Genomic DNA, 20,452 nt, shown 5'->3' on the forward strand with positions numbered 1-20,452 from the left:
GTGGTTTTCTAATTTCAACTGTAGAAAATTTTTAATTGTTATATAAATGTTTTATAATTTGAATCACCTCTATGTGCAAAGTTTCTGGTCCATGGTCAAAATCTTAAAGAGACAGTCATTAAACTATCATGATCAGGGGTTGTGCATAAGGGCTGATATTTTAAAAGTTATATTAATCAATGCAAGCTCAGTTACTCATTGGAAAATTTAAAAACATTTGGGAGTTTTGTAAAATTCCAGTATTTAATATAATCTTTAAAACTGTGTGTTTCATAATAATTATGTAATAGAAAGAAGAAATAGTCTTTTTTTTTTTAATCTAGCCCCATATAGACATCACAGGTCCCCTCTACCCTGCTCTAGTGTACTGCACAAATATTCTTATTTTCTCTGTGTGCTATGACACAGAGGAGTTTGGGAAGCACTATTCCAGAATATAGACTGAGCCTATGCCTTGATTTGCTAGCCATGTTTATGTGCTACCACAGCTAGATTGCAAGCTAGTGGGAGTAGGAAGTTGCTATTTATGCATCTCTAAATGTCCTGTGATGCCTCACACAGGGCTTTGAACTGTGCACTTTAAATTCTTGTTTCAGACATTTCTTCTCCTACACAGTTTGAACTTGTAATAACTATAATGAAAGCTACCATTTATTGAGCATTTACCATGCCCAGCTCCATATCTGGTGCCTCCCAAATGTTATTTCTTTTCTTCTAAATAAAACATTTGATATGCACGAAAGCATATACTAAGATACCTGTAAGTTTGAAAGATAATAATGTAATGAACCATTCAAAAAACATTATTCAGAATCCTTACAGCAACCCTATTAAAAGATGAATATTATAGTCTCTTCTTTACAAATAAGGAAAGTGAGGCATTGAAAGAATAAGTCAACACCCAAGGTCACACAACAAATGATGTTATTTTAGACATGTCTCAAAATCTATAGATGTTAAGACCAATGTAACAGTCAAAGATCTAAGATTCCTTTCTACGAATAAAAGAGGAAGTATCTATATAGATCTGAGAGACACCAGGAGAAACTACATTCAAAATCTGTGAACCAGTACCCCACCCTGTCATTCGTTTAAAAGAAGAAAGGGATAGGAGGGAGGGAGAAGAGAGCCCATGGAGGCCTGAGAAGAACTCAGTAATATAAACTGAAATTCTGCCCATCATATTCTCAAGTCACGATTCAACAAAGTTAGATGAAAAGAGTAAAGCGAAAGAAATCTGATCACAAGGGAATTTTTTAAAATCTGAAATTACACATGTGTCAGTGAAGCAATCCAAGAACACGAACGAACTTTTTATGACAGAAGACACAGACCACAATGGCCCCACTTCCTTTTGTCTGACAGCACCCTGACCTGCTTTGCGGTCATCAGAGACACACAACTGGCCATCATTTGGGGTGGGGCCCTCGCTAAGAGGGAAGAAAAAGATGAAATTTCTCCCCCAGATCCCATTAGTTCCCTTTCCAGAGGTCCTATAGAGCAGTAAGGCAATAAGGTTATACCATTTGTCTGGGGGGCTCTCAGATTGGCATGACCAAGATAAGCAGGGTCTACAAGAAAAAAGCGTGGATTGCAACTTTGTGTTAGGGGAAGACCAAAGAGATGTCAGGAAATTTTACATTTGACCTGATCAATTCACTACCGTGGGAAGGATTCTAGGTATCTGGGTATACTCAATTGGTGTCCTGGGTTTACATTGAATCATCTAAGAAAATTTCAGCATGACCCTGGTGTCATGGAGGGTGGAGTGTGTCTAATAGTGGACCAATAGGTCCGGAAACATGACCAGGAAGCATAACATAATCCATTGGTGCTAAGAAGTAATGGCTCTAAATGTCACTAACAATCTAGCTCAGAGTACAATATACAGTGAAAAGTTACTTCCCCTTTCTTGAGCATGGATGGTGGTCAAGTCAATAATGGAAAGAAAAATTGTTACTTGAAATAGTGAGAGATTTTTTTAAAAAGAAGTTTCTTATGTAATAGTGGAGGTTTGGTAAGTCCAAGATCTACAGGGTAGGCCATCAGGCTGGAGACTCAGGGAAGAGTTGCCGTTCAAGGTCAAGGGCCATTTACTGGCATAATTTGTTCTTGCTCAGAGGAGTCAGTCTTTATTTTATTACCACCTTCAACTGATTGTGTGAGGGCCACCATAATACAGAGAGTAACCTACTTTACTTAAAATCCACCAATTTAAGTGTTAATCTGATCAAGAAAACACCTTCGCAGAAACAGACAGCCATCACAGCTAGTTTATGGAACTAATTTTTCTTTAGTGCTTTATAATCTCTTTGTACATTTGTAGCCTTTATTCCCTTTAATCCACTGTATTTTTTAAGGATTTGCAAACGGAGACTGAAATGCTGAGTAACTCTCTTCAAGCACACACAACAGTAAGACCTCTTGACCACGGTCCCCTGACTCTTTCCACTGTGCCACCCTCACAGTGGTGCCAACACAGGCTCAAACCCAGCCTCTGACTCCAGAGCTGTGCCCCTTGTCTGGAGTTGGGCTTCTCTTCAAAAATAATATTCTAAAAAAAATACTCGTGTGAACCTATCAGCATAAAGAACTTAGTCCCTTTGTTACGGTTCCTGAGGAGGAGGGAGTAGGACTAAAGAATCCCTTTCATATTCTTCTTCTTTTTTAATATTAACTATGAACAGTGGTTTTGCTAATGCCCTTACTTTTCTTGTTGGGAAGACCTGATCTGTTCTTTAAAGGCTTTTGTTTAAAACATTCATTCTTTTAATAAACTAGCTTCAGACATGGAGCTATTATGCAAGCATTTCAGTGAATATTTGTTCGGTGCCTCACATTTGTCAAGGAAGAAGGTGAATTCCCAGTGTAAAAGCATTGGAAACCTGACACAGATGTATACACGCTGGATGATTTCATTTGTATGAAGTTCAAAAACAGGCAAAACTGAAGTCAGAATAGCGATTGCCTTTGGTGAGAAGTAGTAAAGACGAGGGACACACAGGAGAATTCTGAGTGCTGGAAATGGTCTATTATCTTGATCAGAGCAATTGCTACACAGGTGTCTATGTAAGCAAAACATCACTGAGCTGTATACCTGAGATTTGTGAGCTTTATTGCATGGATATTACATCTCAATAATGTTATGCTGGAAGAAAAAAAGGAAGAAAAATGGAGCGGGGAAGCATTGGGAAGCATGAGGCTGGTAAGTGGACCCATGAGCAAAATAAGAACATACCTGGTGGCCTTTTATTGCAGAGGCAGTACCACAGAATGAGGATCTTCTTCTGCTCAGTAAAGGTTTGCAGAGCAAAGCCTACCTCCAGGACGGGATGAAGGAAAGAAAGGAAGTGAGGAAACTGTGCTTAACATAAGGAAACCACAAATATACTATTTCTTGAATATCTTGGAGAGGGAGAGAACACAAAGCCCTCATATTTTCTTAGGAGGTTTTGTAAGTCGAAAAACAAAGTGAAACATGACCTATTATACTAACAAGTTTTGGAGAAGCTAAATTGCATTTTGCTCTAAAGCATGATGTCCAAAAATCTGGAGCCATCATGAGTGGATGATCCATAAGGAAATGGTATCTGGAATGGTGGGTGGGCCAAAGCAGTTACCTAACTTTTTGGTAGAAATGTCTCATATGGTGAAACCTCCTGTGTAAGTAGGTCATGTCTTTGACCTCGAAGCCCTTTCCAGAGTAGCTGTGGATTTCAATTTACATCCAGGAATAAAAGAACTAAAGAAGACAGTGTGCTTTTCCCATTCACCACCCCCCGCCCCGCTCCTCGCCCCAGAGATGGTTCTGAGACCAAGGAAATGCTGCAGGCATGGATTTTTGGATGGTTTCTAAGAATTGTTTGGGTTTTGGTGAAAAGAGAATTCTCCCAAGTAGATTCCTCTCGGATTTCCAATTACATGCTCTAATTGAAGCAGAGACCTGGAGCTCTAAGTCATTCTGCAGGCAGCGTGCTGGACTTGACTCACTGGAAGCAGAGGGAGCTGGCTAAGGCCAGCATGGCCCGTGGCCCAGCAACTGCCTTTGATTGGGTTCTCCTGCCAGACTAAGTGTGGATGGGCCTGGCTGTGGCCCCTGAGGACTCTGAGAAGAAAAATTCTGACTGAAAATGACACACTTAGTTTCTGGAGAAGTGTGCTCTGGGCCACTGAGGCTGCCAGCTTGTAGGGATAATAGGGACCTCACTGGGCTTCTTATGAACATTGTGGGGCTGGGTACATCCTGGTCACAGATTTCTGTATGCCAACCCTTCTTGGTGAGGTAAGGAATGTGCCAGCCTCCAGCTACCCTCCAACCACCACCACCAGCCAGGGGACAATGACCATATTTCCAAAATCCAAAACATATGCGTGTAGGAGGAACATAGTGATCTGTGCAAAGTTAACCTAGAAATCCTCTACAGAACGTTCTCTGCTCCTTCCCCCAATCAAACAATCTCTGTCTGTCTGTCTGTCTGTCTGTCTGTCTCTCTCTCTCTCTCTCTGTGTGTCTCCTTCTCTCCCTCTCTTTCTCCTCCCCTGACCCTCACCCTGTGTATTCTATCTTCTTTAAACTAGCTAAATCTTGATATTTTAGCTGAGATCTTCCTTTTAAACATGGAAACTAATCTCAAGGAAAAACTAAGAAAAATCCCTGAGACTCTAAAACATTGGAACAAGAGAATTAAACACTCAAGCCATCATGTGGTGAGATGTGCAACCTAACATCATTTGGGTTCAGCAGTATCTGTCGCCTCTCTGCCAGGCACTGTGTAGGATGCTTCAGAAGATAGGTGCAAGAGAGAGAAATGAAAGTGGATGATGCACTGATAATAGCCAACATTTATTGAGTATTTTCTCTGTGTCAAGTTATGTGGAAAGCTTTTTATATGTATTAGCTCATTTAATCCTCTCAAAACCTCATATGGAGTGTGCTGTTGGTCCTATATTACAGAAGAGGAAATCGAGGCTTAGAAGGTTAAATAACTTGACAGGACTTGACAGTGGGGGAGGCTATCTAATCTCAGAGCACTAACTTGTACTGCCAAACCCTTCATTTATGTTATCTTACCCTAGCATCACAATTAACCTGCAGAGTAGGTTGAATCAGCCCTATTTCATAGATGATGAAACCAATTCAGAAATTCTGAGTAACTTATCTAATGTCACAAAGCTAACCAACAACACAATCATTGAACCCAAACTTGTCTATCTCCAGAGCGTATGCTCTTTCCACAAAACTATGTGGTCACGTGACCCCAAATTAAGGAGGTATTCATTTACTAAGACTATTAAGACACACAGATAGCTATGATAAGTGTCTTTAGAAAGATAAAGTATGGAGGAAGAAAGGTCATCTCTGGTTGGAGGGCAAAGAAAGACCCCCCCTGGGGAAGGTAGCATTGACGTGGTTGGGGTAGATTGAAAACCATAGCCTGCCAGTGCTCCACATCTCAGAGTGATGACAGTGCTTTCGTCTCTTTTAGCCTCACATACTATACAGAAGTCCTAGTTCTAATTTTTCTTATTCCAGCCATTTTTCCTGGTAGAAATCTTTGGCAGGCAGATATCTGAATAGAAAAAAATAAAAAGAATGAATATGGAAAGGGAATAGTTTCCAAAGAATATTAAACAATGATTTCCATACCATAAAAAAGCAAAAAGAAAAAAGCGATTTGTAATAATAATGGTAAAATAATAATTACTACTTTGAACCATGATGGCTACTTTTATTCAAACGCCTACTGCTAAAGAGTCCACCTCATCATTAATAATGAGACTGCCTCTTCTGACCTGATTACTATCTTAAAGTGGGGAAATGGCTTTCAGGGCAGCCAAGACGGGTTTCTGCAAATGGGTCACTAAATCTTATAGGGGAGATGGGGAAGGACTCTCGGGATCCTCTCCCCGTGAAATAGCATATCTGTGTTGAGTGCCTGCTTTGGACCAGGGCCTGTGCTGGGGCTGGGAGGTGTGATGGCCTCAGTGGAAGGGAGACAGAGGTGCTCTATACAGAGGTGCTGGCATAGCCTCCGAATCTCTGCTCACAGCAAGGTCCTCGTGCCCATTACACAATGCAAAGGTTACATAACTTGCATTTGAGCAACCTAGAATCTTGCTTCAAATCAAAGGTTTCACAACTGCATAGTTGATTCGACTCATGCATCACAATTGGTCAAATTTCTCAGAGACTCGTGGAGAAACCAGGTCAACTCCAAGAATTTGAGAAAACAATAATCACTTCTTGAGAACCAGCTGTTTGAAGCCAGGGCTGTTGGTGGAGTGGAGAGAATGTGGGAGTCAAGGAGGGATTCTTGAGCTAGGTCTTAAAGGATGAATAGGGAATACACAGGCAGGCAGAGGAGGAATAGTTCCCCCAAGTAGAGTGAAAACATGTGCAAAGCTACAAAGATATGAAACACTACGATGAATTCAAGAAACTATGGTAGGTTGGCATAACTATGCCCTAGTGAGTTTTACCATATTGTTCTAGCACAGGGGAATTCCTGCAAGTCCAGCTTTAAAACTGGAATATCTGAGATGCTCTCCAAGAGTCTATTTGCATCGACATCTCATGGCCTCTTAGAAGACATGGTGTAGCCAACTCTTCAGACTGACTCAGGCCTCCAGGACCATTAGGATGAAAAATGCTAGTTTGTGGAGATCGTGAAGGTTCCCTAGGCTCTGCGGTGGTTCCTCAGATCACACTGGAATTCAGCTGGGATTGTACGAGCCAAAAGAAATCAGCCTCAGATTAGAATGCTGGTTAATTACTGGTGAGGGGTACTTCTGAGATGGATGTCTGATTGTGCTGTTTGAGTGCTCCGCCCCTCAGTCTCTGAAATGGAGAGCGATCAAGTCAACTGAGCATAGAGACCAAATGGGACCCGCAGTGGATAAGACATGCTGCTGGCATGGTTCTCGAGAATTTGGGAAAGGCCATTCTCAGGCCTCCTTTCTGTGCCATGGCCTTTGTTGCCATTATTCATAAGGTCACAGTCCTCGGGTCTGCTCCTAATTAGGTGAGAAATTTATTTACAAACACTCCTATTGATTGGATGTCATTCTGGAGCCTATGACATGTGTTAATGTCTCTGCTGCAATACGCCGGCCCAGAACACCAGCCCCAAAGGCATCACCTGGGGGCTGCTGTCATAGCTGGTGTTTCTTCATTAATAGTAATGACGATAGTCAATAATAACTAACATGTGGATGTCACTTTGCCCTTGAACAAGCCCTTCCACACATGATATTTCCTTTATCATGTATAGTATCAGCCTTAGGTAGGAATTACTAAAAATAGCTCCAGTTTACAAATGAGGACATTTAGCCTCAAAGAGATTATAGAAATTATACAAAATCATATAGAGAATAAGGGACAAGGCAAAGATTTCAGGTCCAGCTCTTTATGACTCCAAAGAGCATTGCCTTTTCATCATGATTTTGCTATTAAAGTCTTTTGGGGCTCTGTAAACTAATACCCTGCCATCCTAGGCCTAGTGCTGCTAAATGTGCTGTCATTAGACTGTCCTTTTACTCAAGTTCAATTGCTCATCTTCGTGTGGGAGAAAAGCACAGTAATATTGTCTACTCAGTGATCAAAGGCCAAGCCACAGGCTTGCTGGATATCCCCAAATAGCAACCTCCTTGAAATGCGCCAGTCTCTGAGTGGGGCATTTGTTTTTCTTGTTCACCAGTCTATCCCCAGCATAGTGCCTGATGCTTGGAAGACATTCAGTGTGTGTTAATTGAGTCGAGATGAGCATTTTTATCCCCGTTTCTTAAAGAAGGACCCTGAGGCCCAGCAGAGCAGCACACTTGAGATGACAGAGCCCGTGAGAGACAGAGTGGCAGTGCAGACACAGGCTACATGTGGCCACAGATCCTACTCTTTGCCTTTTGCCAGGAGTCCAAGCTGCCTGGCAGCCTTTCCAGCTACCAACATACTCTTTCTCTGAAGTAAAGAAAATTGATGAAATCTCCCAGCTTGGAAATCAAAGGTTTTGTGCATGCGTGTGTGTGTGTGCACGCGCGCGCACGCACACTCACGTGCTTGCGCTTGCTTAGGTGTTTGGGGTGGAGTGGGGAGGGTTTATGAAGGATATAGGAGTCCTGTCTGAATTTCGTTTGCTTATGATTAAGAGACTACTTTTCTGAGAATCCACTGCTAGCAACATTTCTAGGGGCCTGGTCATTTTGCCCACTTCTAGATAATTCTACACATCCTTTCATGCTCACTGGGATGTTTACCTTACAGTTAATTAAGATTATCCCCTTATATTTCCAAGATATGGCCATTTTTTACAAACTAGACAGTCCTTGCTTGAATGCCAAGCAAAGTTAACATCGTAGTGTATGTAAGACCCAGCTTGCTGAGACTGTCAAGTGAAAAACAAGGATTTTACATTGCGATGGGTCTTTCGTCCTTGGGGGTAAGTGTGGTGTGGGTGGGGGGGTGCCTTCTCCATCTCAGAGGCAGCAGACATCTATGATTAACTGCACAAAAGTGCCATTTTGATGATAAAAGCTGTACTTAACATTGACTCCTCTGCTATAGCAGGAGTCTGGGGGTGCAGCTTTTGAGGATTTTTTTTTTAATGGAAGCTTTTGTTAACATCAAATGTCTAATTAACTTAGGTTTTAAAACTACTGAGGTGCTGTGTCCTCAAGAAAGACGGTTATCAAAATAGTTTCGTCTGACATAATTACCCTAAACCTACTATGGAAGAAAGAATGAAAATATTTCCTTTTTTAAGAAAAGCCAATGTATTGAATAACATGGAAGCATTTTGTTGTGGGATCCCTGTCTATGCAGTTGAGGCTAGATCAACTTACTCACCAGCATAATTATCATATCCAGAGTTTGTCTCGGGAAATGCCTTCCAGAATAAGGAAAACACAGTGTCTGTGCCCACAAGGATGACTTGGCTCCCCCCGAGGATGAAAGGCTCCAGCTGTTCTGCAGTTATAATCAAACTGGCTCTCTCCCGGCCTCCTCTGGCTCATCCATCACACAGTAATAACAGAGTTGCTGGCTGCTCATCTCCAAAATGGTGTTTAGGACATCAAATGCTTCAACTACCACCTATGTGCCTGGTGACTCCCAAGTATGTGTCTTCAACTCAGGTCTTTCTCTCCCACTCCCCGAGACTCCAAACTCCTCAGCTGCCTCTTGGACATTTGGACTTCCCACCAGATTCTCCAAAGCAATATCTCCAAAACCAGGCATACCATCTTCCCCTCTTTACCTCCCAATGTAAATGAACTCCTTTGCTCAGAATCCCTGCCTTACCCACCCAATTCTGACAGTCACTCAGAATCTTTATTTTAAGGGTCGACATTTTATTTTTTAGACTTTATATTTTAGAACAGTTTTAAATTTACACAAAAATTGAGAAGATATTATGGAGAGTTCCCATATAACCCAAAGTCTGTTTTCCTATTGTTAACATCTTATATTAATATGGTACATTTGTTACAATTAACAAACCAGTATTGGTACATTATTATTATCTAAAGTCCATGCTTTATTCAGATCTCCTTAGGTTTTAGTTAATTTCCATGATCTCTTCTAGGATACCACATTACATTTAGTCATCGTGTCTCCTTAGGTTCCTTTTGGCTGTGACCGTCTCTCAGGTTTTCCTTGTTTTTGATGACCTTTATAGTTTAGATGAGTGCTGGTCAGGTAGATTCTAGAATATCCTTTTATTGGAATTTGCTGATGTTTGCTCATGACTAACCTGGGGATACAGGATATTAGGAGGAAGGTGCAAAAATTAAGTGCTGACATTATTTTTAAGGCATTGCTTGGACATTGAAAAGTGTCGGTCATTGCCTTCATTTGATAGCAGAGAGGCTAATACCTATTCTGATATTGCGCTTATTAAACTGAATCATAATTTTTCATTTTTCTCTTCTCACCTAGACTATAAAATCTTTGAAGGTAGAGACTGTGCCTGATTCATCTCTGTATCTCCAGAATCTAGCACTGGGCATGAAACCAAGTCAGGGCTTGATGCATGTTTGAAGCTTTGCTTCATTTCCTCATCTGTAAACTAGGATAATAGACCTTATTTCTAAGGATTTCTTTTTACGATTTAATTAAAATACTAAAATACTTGGCACAGGGCCTTGCACACAGAATAGTAAGTACACAAATATGTCAGCTGCTGCCATTTTTGACACCATTATTAGGATCTACCTATTATGCAAGATAGACTAGAGACCCAAGGAATTCACTTTGATCCATTCCATATCTAAAGTAGTAAATTTAGTGATTACATGGAAATAAGAATGGCCAAGCCTGGCTTAACACTTTATAGGATTCTCTTCTGTAAATTCATGTTGCATTTAGTTCACTTTGACGAGACTCCTTAACAATTGTCCAGATCCAAGGAAATATAAGGCATGGCTCCCACTCTCAAGACCTTGTAAATTGACGGTGAGATAATAATACGGTAAAGCATTTGATAAGGAGCCAAGCAGAGGTGTTGTGGGTGTGGGAAGTCCTAAAAAGGGGCTGTGCCTCTGTGGGCTGTATTGTTGCTAAGGCTTGAGATGTGGGCATTCAAGGATGGGTCAGATTTGGATGGTCAGTGAGAAAGGTTGGAGAGTCATAAGCAAGGACCCAGCAAGAAGGAGTTTGCAAAATTTAGTACCTGAGAGGATTCCAACCTGCCTGGCACTAGGATTTATGCAGATAAGAGTAGGAGGTGGCATTGGACAGGACATAGAGCAAGATAAAAGGATGGGGTGGCTTGAAAGCTGCCCTGAAGAGTAATAGAGAACAACTTATATTTTTGAGCAAGGGAGTAACTGGACAAAGATGGAATTTTCAGGAGGTAGCTATGCTTGCAGTGGGCATGATTAACTGGAGAGGGACACACTAGTGATAGAAAGATTAGCATGGTCGCTTATTCATTCATTTATCTATTCATTGGTCATGTATACGCTCAGCAAATATATATGAAGCTCCTAACAGTCCCCAGGCATATGAAGACATATAAGCCTTGGTCCGTACCCTCAGGGGGCTCAAGGACTCCAGGGAGAGAAATTTTAAAATTTTCTGCTATAATCCAGATTAAAATAGTGAAATTAGAGAGAAAAGAATGGAATAGTCTGTAGGAAATAGATGATGGATGGATGGATGGATGGATGGATGGATGGATGGATGGATGGATGGATGGATAGATGAATGGGTGGATGATAGATTATATATAATATTTTATTATAAAAAATAAATGAAAGAGTCATGGTTCAAAATGTAAGAGGAGAACTTAATACGAAAGAGATCTAAGCAGGGGATAATCAATGAGGTCAAATGCATTGGTACGAGATAGAAAACCTGGCCAGGAACAGTGACAATTAACAACAACAACCATAAATGACAACAGCAACAACAAGAATAGCACTTTAAACAATCACTGTGTCCCAGACCCTGACATTATTCTAAGGCACTTAAAATGTTTTTCTCATTTTTCTCAGTGCTTCACAACATAAGATGCATAGTAGTTCTCAAAAAATGACTCCCGTTCTAGGCCAGACTTGAGCACTGTTAGAAATCTGGGTGTTTTGGATACTAGAGCTGGTGCTGGAATGTTAAAAATGGGGTTTATAGTTTGGCGGAGCAGTATATTCTTTCCTCGGGTCATACTGTCTGGGTTAAATCATTGGTTCAGTCCTGGCCAGTAAAATCTTGTTTGATAAGATGCCTTCCCTTTGTCCCACATTAGAATGCATTTCGTACTCATGTGGGGTTGAGTGGAACCCAGAATGTTCTTCAATCCAACCTCTCTGGCAAATAGAACCTCTGAGTAATAGCCTGACCTTTGGAAGATCGGTTATTCTTTTCCTAAAACACTGATACTCTAAAGTCCACTATAAAAAAAATAAAAATAAAAATAAAAAAGTAAAAAATAAATAAAGTTCACTATAGGAAGAGACATGTTGTGATCATGGGGTGGATTCAGACAGGGAAGTTTGGAGGGGTGGATAGAGGTGGATTGTACTTCCAAAGAAAGTCACCAATGAACTTGTTCTTACTTCTCCTCATGGCATCTCGGAACTGCTTTATATTCATCCAAAGACTGGACACATTTTAGAAAAACAGATTTCTACTGAGTGACTTTCAGTCTGGTGAACCACGTCCCTCTTAGAATGCAGGGGTGAACATCGTATTCAGGAGAGTTGTCACCACTGGTATATCCTCAGTTCAGGCTAGGACTCACTAACTTGCTCAGTAAACAGCACGCAATGGCTTTCCACATCGATGTGAGTTGCCTATCCAACGAATGTCTTCAGAAAAAGCTGAAATATGTACAACGGGGTATATTATAAAGTTGCAGAATATAACTGAGATAAACAAACAAGCACTTTTTAATTTAAAACCCAAATTTTTACAAGGGGAAGCAGGAATTCTGGTGCTAAAACAAATCTTAGCAAATAACTCCTTTATGCCAGTAGGCCTACATCCTGCTCATAGGGCCTACTCTAATAAAAAACAGGACTCCAACTTTCTCTAAGTCACAGACTTAGTTCTAAACTCTTCTCCTTGCCCTGATGTTTACTCCACATCTGGAAGGCATGGAGCATGGCGTAGGTATTTATTTAGGTGGAAGATTTCATTCATGGTCACTTAGGTAGGGGATCCATGATTCAAACCCGATTTTGTCTGTTCCCAAGTTCTTCGTGTCTACCTGGTGGCCTTCTAATAAGCAGACATTGACCCCATGATCAATCAAAGGTCACAGGCAACACCAGGTTCCTTCAGAAAACATGAACCAGTCCAGAAGAAAGAAGTTGGACAGAGATTATGGGAATAAAGGATTAGGTGATAAGAATCAACACTAGTGAGTAGTTAATTAGAATGAAGGAAAAGACTAGTCATTTTGAACTGTTTTTCTTGTTCTTTCAAAGGTCTTTTTGCTCTTTACCCTGAGTTTCCTCTAAGTGCATCCTCTTGTACATGGTATTTTGAAATTATATGTCTACTCGGTGTATGATTGTTTTAAATTTTGCTTTTCAAGTATGTATCAGGACATGAGTTATATAGGAAAGCTGGTCAGGGGCTGCACCTGCAGGGGTAGTAAGAGCAAACTTGGCAGAATGTCCTGCCCCAGCCCTTGGAACATTTGACTCCCACATCAACAAAAAGATTTCAGTGCTGGCAGGAGGGAGGTGTATGGAGGGAAACGCATGGATGGGCTGCTGTGAATGAGTCAGCACAGTGAAGAGAGAGAAAACCTATCTGGTCGAAAGCAGCTGGACACCCCACAGGGAGCTGCCTGCCTGCAGGGCATGAAGTGACCCCTGGAATTTTCCACCTGGATGAGATATGTGCCATGTTCATCCTAGGCGTGGATTAATTTACTTTTAATTTTGTATCTCTGCAAAACCCTCTAATGAATCGTAGAGTTTTTGTGGAGTCCCACGAGCAGCAGGTCCTTACAAAGGAGAATCTCAAATCCTCTCAGCTGTTTCTCTGTACTCTGGGATGTCCAAGTCTCTGAACGTCACCGCCCCCCTCCCGCCCCGCCCCCCTGCCACACGCAGATTTTCCTGAACCTCATTCCTCTCTCTAAAATCCCTTGTTCCTAAAATCATAGCAGATTCGTCAGCAGTTGACTTGGGATGGATGGGAAGGAAAATAGGGCCACAACACAGTAATTCGGTTTAACAAAATTCAGTGTTTATTTAGTTTAACTCAAATGTTTATTTAGCAACCTACTGGGTTGGGCCCTGGTTTGGTGAACCAGGCAAGGTTTCTGCCCTCGAAGAATCAGCCAAATTGACAAGCCTCTGGGCTAGTGTTTCTTTCAGTGCAGCACTGACATGACTGGCCTTCTGTTCACCTTGGGAGCTTCTAAAAATACAGATTCCTTAGCCACATTCTGGCTTTCTGAATTAGAATATCGAAGGTGGTGGGACCCAGGAATCTGTATTTTAAAAAGCCATCACAGGTGACTCTTATGCACTATAAACTTTGAGATCATATTCCTTAAGCTCTTAACTGATTACTGTTTTTATTTCCAAATTTCAATCACAGAGAACGCTTTAATAGCCTTCCTGGTGATGATGAGGAACAGATTGGGGGACAAGTTTTGTTTTATCATCACACATTTCTTGAGCCTCTAACATGCAGAAAATTTCAGCCGACTTCACCTGGATCTCCAGAGTAGAAAGACATACAACCAAAAGCTCCTCTTGGCCCATAAGTCACAGAAACAACCTTTTCTTTATAAGATTGACTTGAAGAGTAGACTGAAATGTGGTGCCCAGGATTCAAGTTCAGGTGTACTTGATACAGATTGGCTTCATCTCTTCTACAACCCCCCCGCCTAGTACTGCCTTTCATAGGAGGTATTTTGACTATCTGTGTTTAACAGTATGAGGATGCCAGCTCAGCAATATTCAGTGGCCTGCCCATGATGCTGAATTTTAATCCAGCTTTCCTAAGTCCAAGTCCAAGATTGTTAGGCACTTCCAACTTTGGAAGGACTCTTCCATGAGGCCCGTATCTAAAAGTATAATGTTTCGACAGGAACCGGGCAGAAGAAAATCAACCCTGGCCACTGGGACCCAGACGTGATGTGTTTTAGGTCATGGACCTAAGCCTTGCATCATAGACCTGGCTCTGCTGCTTACTAAATGCGTGACCTCCCCACGCCAGTTGCCCGGGGGTTTTCCTTGACATCTCCTTCTCACTCACCCTTTGCATTCTTGCTGGTTTTCCCTTCTAAATATCTTCAAATTTATATACTCTTTCCATCTCCACTGCTATTACCTTAGACCTGAACTACTGCAAGAACTCTTCACTGATCGCTCCCCTTCCATTTTTGCCATTTGTCTTCACCCAATCTATTATCCCGTAACAGCCTAAGTCATAGCACACCACTCCTTTACTTAAAAACCTTCAACAGCTTCCAGTTTATCTGAGGATAAAACTAAGTTTTTTTTATCAAGGACTACAAAGCTCAGTGTACCTCTGCAGACTCATCCTGAGGTGCTTTCTGCCTGCTTTCTAGGCTCCACGCATGCTGGCGTTTCTGTCTTTCAAACACTCTATACTCCCTTCTGCTCAGAAGCCTTCAAATTTTTTGGTCTTCCCAGGGGAGCATTTTTCACATCCTAATTCACCCACTTAACTCAGCTCATTCTTTAGATCTCAGTTCATTATCATTGCCCCTGGAGGCTTCCTCATGCCTCCTGCCCCCTCCTCCTCACCACTAAATCAGTTCCTCCTGTTACACACTCTCATAGCTCCCTGCACTTACCACAGTTTGTAATAATACATCATACGGTGATTTCCTATCTCACCCACTAGAGCGTGAGCTACATTAGGGTGGAGACTATGTCTGTTTTCTCCACCACCACCTTATTCCCAGCACCTGACCACAGATCCTGGGATGCCGTGAAAAAAAAAAAAACAATCGTGCTGCCATTGCTGCTGACGCTGGTGGCTAAAATTATCGAGTGCCTAACATGTGCCAGTCTTGCTTCTAAGTGCTATCCTGCATTAGTTCTCTTAAACCTCGAAAACCTGATAAATTGAGCACTCCACTGAGATCATGATGAATGAATGTACCTCATTTCTCTGAGCCTCCTTTTCCTTAGTGACAAAATGGAGAAAGTAATACGCGAGCAAATCACAACCAAATTTGAAATATGTTTTTTCCTCTAATTATTTACAAATGAAGAAATGGAACATTTAAAAAACTTTCCATGTGTTTTAAAAATATGTGTGTAGTATGCTTATACCTTTTACCTTATTCTAAAACAGCACTTCTTGGACTTTTAAAAAAATGATTGCTACCCCCACACATGAGAAAATGTAAATTAAAATATGAATTATTCATAATGAGAGAAATTAATAAAATTTATTTGGGTGTGGTTGAACTCTGGAGGACTATTGTAATATCTTTGTTTGTTTGTTTGTTTTCATATCTAAGAAGCCATTTTTATCCCCTTGGTAGTAATCTCATTGCTCCTCCTTTTGAGAATAAATGATCTTCCAAAAAGAAAAGAAAGGGCGTGAGAGAAAGAAAGGAGAGAGGGAGGAAGAGTGAATTGAAGGAAGTGTATAGACCCCGTGATAGAAGATGCGGGTTCGAGAAGCAGATGAAGCTGAGCCACCAGGTGACAGCACTGTGATCAGGCCACCCTTCTCTCTGTCCCCTTCATGTGAATGTCCAATCCCTTTCACATGCCTCCCACTCCTCCCTTTTTAATTGCAACCTTGAAACATGGCAGGTGAGGGTCAGCGTTGTGCGAATCTGGGTGGGAGACCCAGGCTCTGTTGCTGTCCTCCAGGGAATACAACTTGTTGATGATGGTGTCCCACACAGAGAAGAGTTGGGAAAGGGTATTACTTATTTGGGGAATCGGGAAAGGCTTTAGAAAGTTCACATAGCCTTTGAGGTTGAGCTGGAAGGAGAGGCAGGATTTTGATAGACATTGATACGAGGGATGAGGATGAGTGAGAAAATAATAAAGGCATCAAGGAAGGGTAGAGTCTGCAGCCTGGGAGAACTGGCATAGGAAGGGTGGTATGGTGATATGGTATGAAGGGAGGAAGTGGCATCTAAGACTAGAACTATTTTGGAGACTCTTGAATAAATGAAGGATTAGAGATTTGTAGGAACCTTTGAAAGTTTTCAGCAGTGAGATGACATCAGAAGATATATGCTTTAGAAACCTTAATCTGGCAGATGGATGGAGGACGAAGCATAGAGAAGAAGCCCAGGGAACAAGATTTTCCCGGAGACCATGCTGGGGTTTCTCAACCGCAACACTTTGACTAAGTTGGCTCAGTGTTGTGGGGGATTAGATCCTGTGCATTGCAGGATGTTTAACAGCATCCCTGGCATCTACCCACTCGGTGCCAGTTGGGACAACAAAAAAAGTCTCCAGACATTGTCAACTGTTCCCAGGGTGGGGACGGGAGGCAAAATCACCCACTTGAGAACCACTGATTTAAGCAAGGACCAGTGAGGGACTGACCCAGGATAGCCACATGGGGAAAGGAGGTCAAGAACTAGACAGGTGGTGTTTTAAACTACAAATACTGAGATGAAGGCAAATCCGGAGTCCTAGGCATTTTGCATGTTCGAAGCATGAATGATTGGAAAAACAGCAGTAAAATGTATTGAGAAGGAACATGTTGGGGGTACATGAGGAATTTCATTGTTTAAATGTTTCACTTGCTGTTTCTGAGTGCACACATGGAGACGGACGTGTTTTTTAGGTCATAAACAGATGCACCACCAACTTCATCCGAATGAGCAAATAAGCAAAGCAAAGGCGTAAACCAAAAGAGAAATTGGAAGCTAGAGATAGGACCATGGGAATGAATAGAATCACTACAATAAAGTTGAGAAAAATACAAGACAAGAACTGAGTTTAGAACCTTCCATAATGGTTTTCAAAGTGGAGAGTAGCGAGAGATGAACAAAGTGTGTTTTTCACGGTGTAGCCCTGAAGGTAAATACGAACAAACTGACATCCGTGGGAGTCTAGGAGTTGGGCTCAATGCTGCCTCAAAAAGCACAACATTTGATTGCAATCTGTAGTTTCACCTTAAAAAGGCTTTTGAAAATATATATTCCAGCCCATATGAACTAGTCTGTTTTACTACGAAAATACTTTAAAGCATTTACCTTTTCCCCACGAGGCCTAAGTAGTATAGATAGTCTAAGAGATTCTCCATGAGTGGCTAACAATTTCACCTACTCCTTCGTCCAGGGGTACCCATATCCTAGTATGAGATACAAAAGTAGAGGAAAATTACACAGAATTGGGAATCGAACAAATCCGAATGCAATTTCTTATCCTGCAGATACCTGAAGTAAGTATCTTGACCTCTCTGAGTCTTGGTTCCTCAACGGCAAAATGGGGCTACTACTGCCATCCTCCATTGTGAAGGTCAAACGAGATGAAATATATAAAGCGCAGAATAGATGTTTAACAGGGAGTAGGTCACTTATATGGTTAAGGGAGAAAGAAAGTGGCAGAGAAGGGTGGCGGAGATACTAGGAAGACAACCCTGGTAGTTTAATATTCTGAAAGCTTGAGGAAGATGCTATTCTCAGAGTGGAATTATTTTGAAGCCATTATCAACTGACTCGGAAAGGGCAAAGGCATGTGAGGAAGATCTTTGGAACTGGCATATGAGTTTATTAACCCTGACCTGAGATAGCAGTGTTGGGGACATTCTGATGATGGAGTCTAATTAACAAGCACTTGGAAAGTGAGTAAAAGGTAAGAGGAATCCTATGCAAAAGGAAAATGCCATGCTATGGGAGATACCAGACCGGAAGAAAGTCATGAAAATGAACTTACAGTGACAGTCAAAAGCTTGGAAATATCTATAAGAAAAAAGCTAATAGCAATAGATCTTGAATGTAAAATCTATACATAGAACAGTATATTGATTGTGGCGTGCCCCTTGCATTTTTTAGTCAAACATTATAAAATCATACACTACAAGTTTCTTTCATTGTTACACGCACGCACGCGCGCACACACACACACACATACACACACCATTGTCAACATAAATATAAACAAATGCTGTGTTTAAACACAATTAGACAAAACAGTTTCTTTGTTGTACTGTGGCTCTCCAAGACAAAGAATATATCCCAAAGTTAGCACATAATGAATTTTTTTTTCTTAAAACATCTATAACTTGTGTTTCTAACACATTTTTTCAAAGTTCTGCTCTAAACAATTCTGACCACAATCCTCTTAATACATTTAATCTATTGCAACAGCTCTTCAACATACTGAAATCCTGCAGCATCATAGCTCACATCTTTTCCTAATGTGGTAAGATCAGTGGACTCCCCAGGCTGATAAAAGATCTCTAAGCCTAAAAACAGTTGCAGCTATCTACAAGCATATGTTATGTAGCTAAAATCACAATATACTGAATCACACAAATAACCTAGTCGATGACAGAGATATTTTGTTATATTTACTATATTGATAGCAACTCTATTTTTAGGCATTGGGGTCAGGAGTTGAAATAAAGCTAATAATCCAGTTTTCTAGGTAATTTAGTTAAAAAAAAAAGAAAAAAAAAGTTTCTTTAAAACCAGCAGGGGATAATGGGAGCAGATCGCTTTCAGCCATTCCTTTTAAATTCCTAGATGTTGTCCTGAGATTTTGCCGGTGGGATGCAGGGAAGCTTCTGTGAAATGCTCAGGTGAGGACGGGTGGGGGAAGTTGATCAGAGGACAGTTTCTGTATGACAGCTGGAGAAGAAGTAAGGAAATAGCTTGGTCTCAGCTGGCTCCCATCAGGGCTCCACTACAGAGAACAGAGCGTCAGCAGAGTTCTTTGTGTCTAGGGTTTCTTTCTTCTGCAAAATTCGCTGTGACCAGTTTAACAGCGAATTAACAGAGTAAACTTGAGAGGCAGAAATAGCTCCATTAAAAAAAAAAAAAAATTCAAAAACCAAAACCCTCTTTCTACTGATTTAGAATACTACGGGATAACCTACAGTTAGTGTTCTTCCTGAGGTCCAGGGTGGTCTGTAAAAGTCCACGGATTCAGGTATTTTCTTCTCTATTCGTTTCCGTGTGTCAGCTAGAGAGAGAGAATGGCAATTCCCATGCTTTCTTGTGTAAATGCCCTGAGAACTCATCCCCTCTGACCAGTCACAGGGATGACAGAATGATAGTAATCCACCAAACATGTTAACACATTCTCATGTGACCTCGGCATGTTTTGAAAACCTGTTGTGAAAGAACAGTGACAGACAAGCAGGACAGAAATGCGTCGATATCACCTCTGTACTAAGCCGAGGTGCAGCCTTTACCAAGAAGACAGCAGCCTTTCTCTAGCAGGGCCCAAAGCCACAACAGTGCTGAGGAGGCTCTGTCCCCAGAGCCCTTGCAACAGCTGGCTGGAGTCAGAGGGTGGGGCAGCTGAGTCGAGGGCCAAGGAGGCGCTGCTGACCTCCTGGTCGCTGGAGAAATGGTCCACACACGCCTGAGGCAAACACACTTGACTTCTCCCAAGCAGCTGCTCTTCTTCTTTCTCTGCAAATAGCATCAGACTCATCTTGTTCACTTGCAGGAGACAGGGGCCACGACGCCCTGCAGGCCCTCTGCATATCCTGCTTGGGCCCCTATAAGAACTTTCTAAATAGTCTACTACTTTCTTCCCTTCTCCTGTTTACCCTTTGCATGAACCCCCTGGTAGTTCTAAAACGAGCTTAGAATGTGTAATTCACTGGCTCAAAAATCTCTGCTTGTTACTCATTGCCTATAGTGTAAAACTCATTCTTCTTAACCTGCACTACCGGAAACCTGTCACCCTGGCCCCTGTATTTCTCTCAGTTTTACCTTCCATGCCTTCCCCACTACTCACAATGAGCCAGCCACTCAGAATCCCACAGGATTTCCAGGACAGGCCCTTTCACAACTCAGGGGCTTTGCATAAGCTA

The sequence above is a fragment of the Pteropus vampyrus genome, unplaced genomic scaffold (assembly GCF_000151845.1).
Source record: "Pteropus vampyrus isolate Shadow unplaced genomic scaffold, Pvam_2.0 Scaffold103, whole genome shotgun sequence".
Lineage (NCBI taxonomy): Eukaryota > Metazoa > Chordata > Mammalia > Chiroptera > Pteropodidae > Pteropus > Pteropus vampyrus.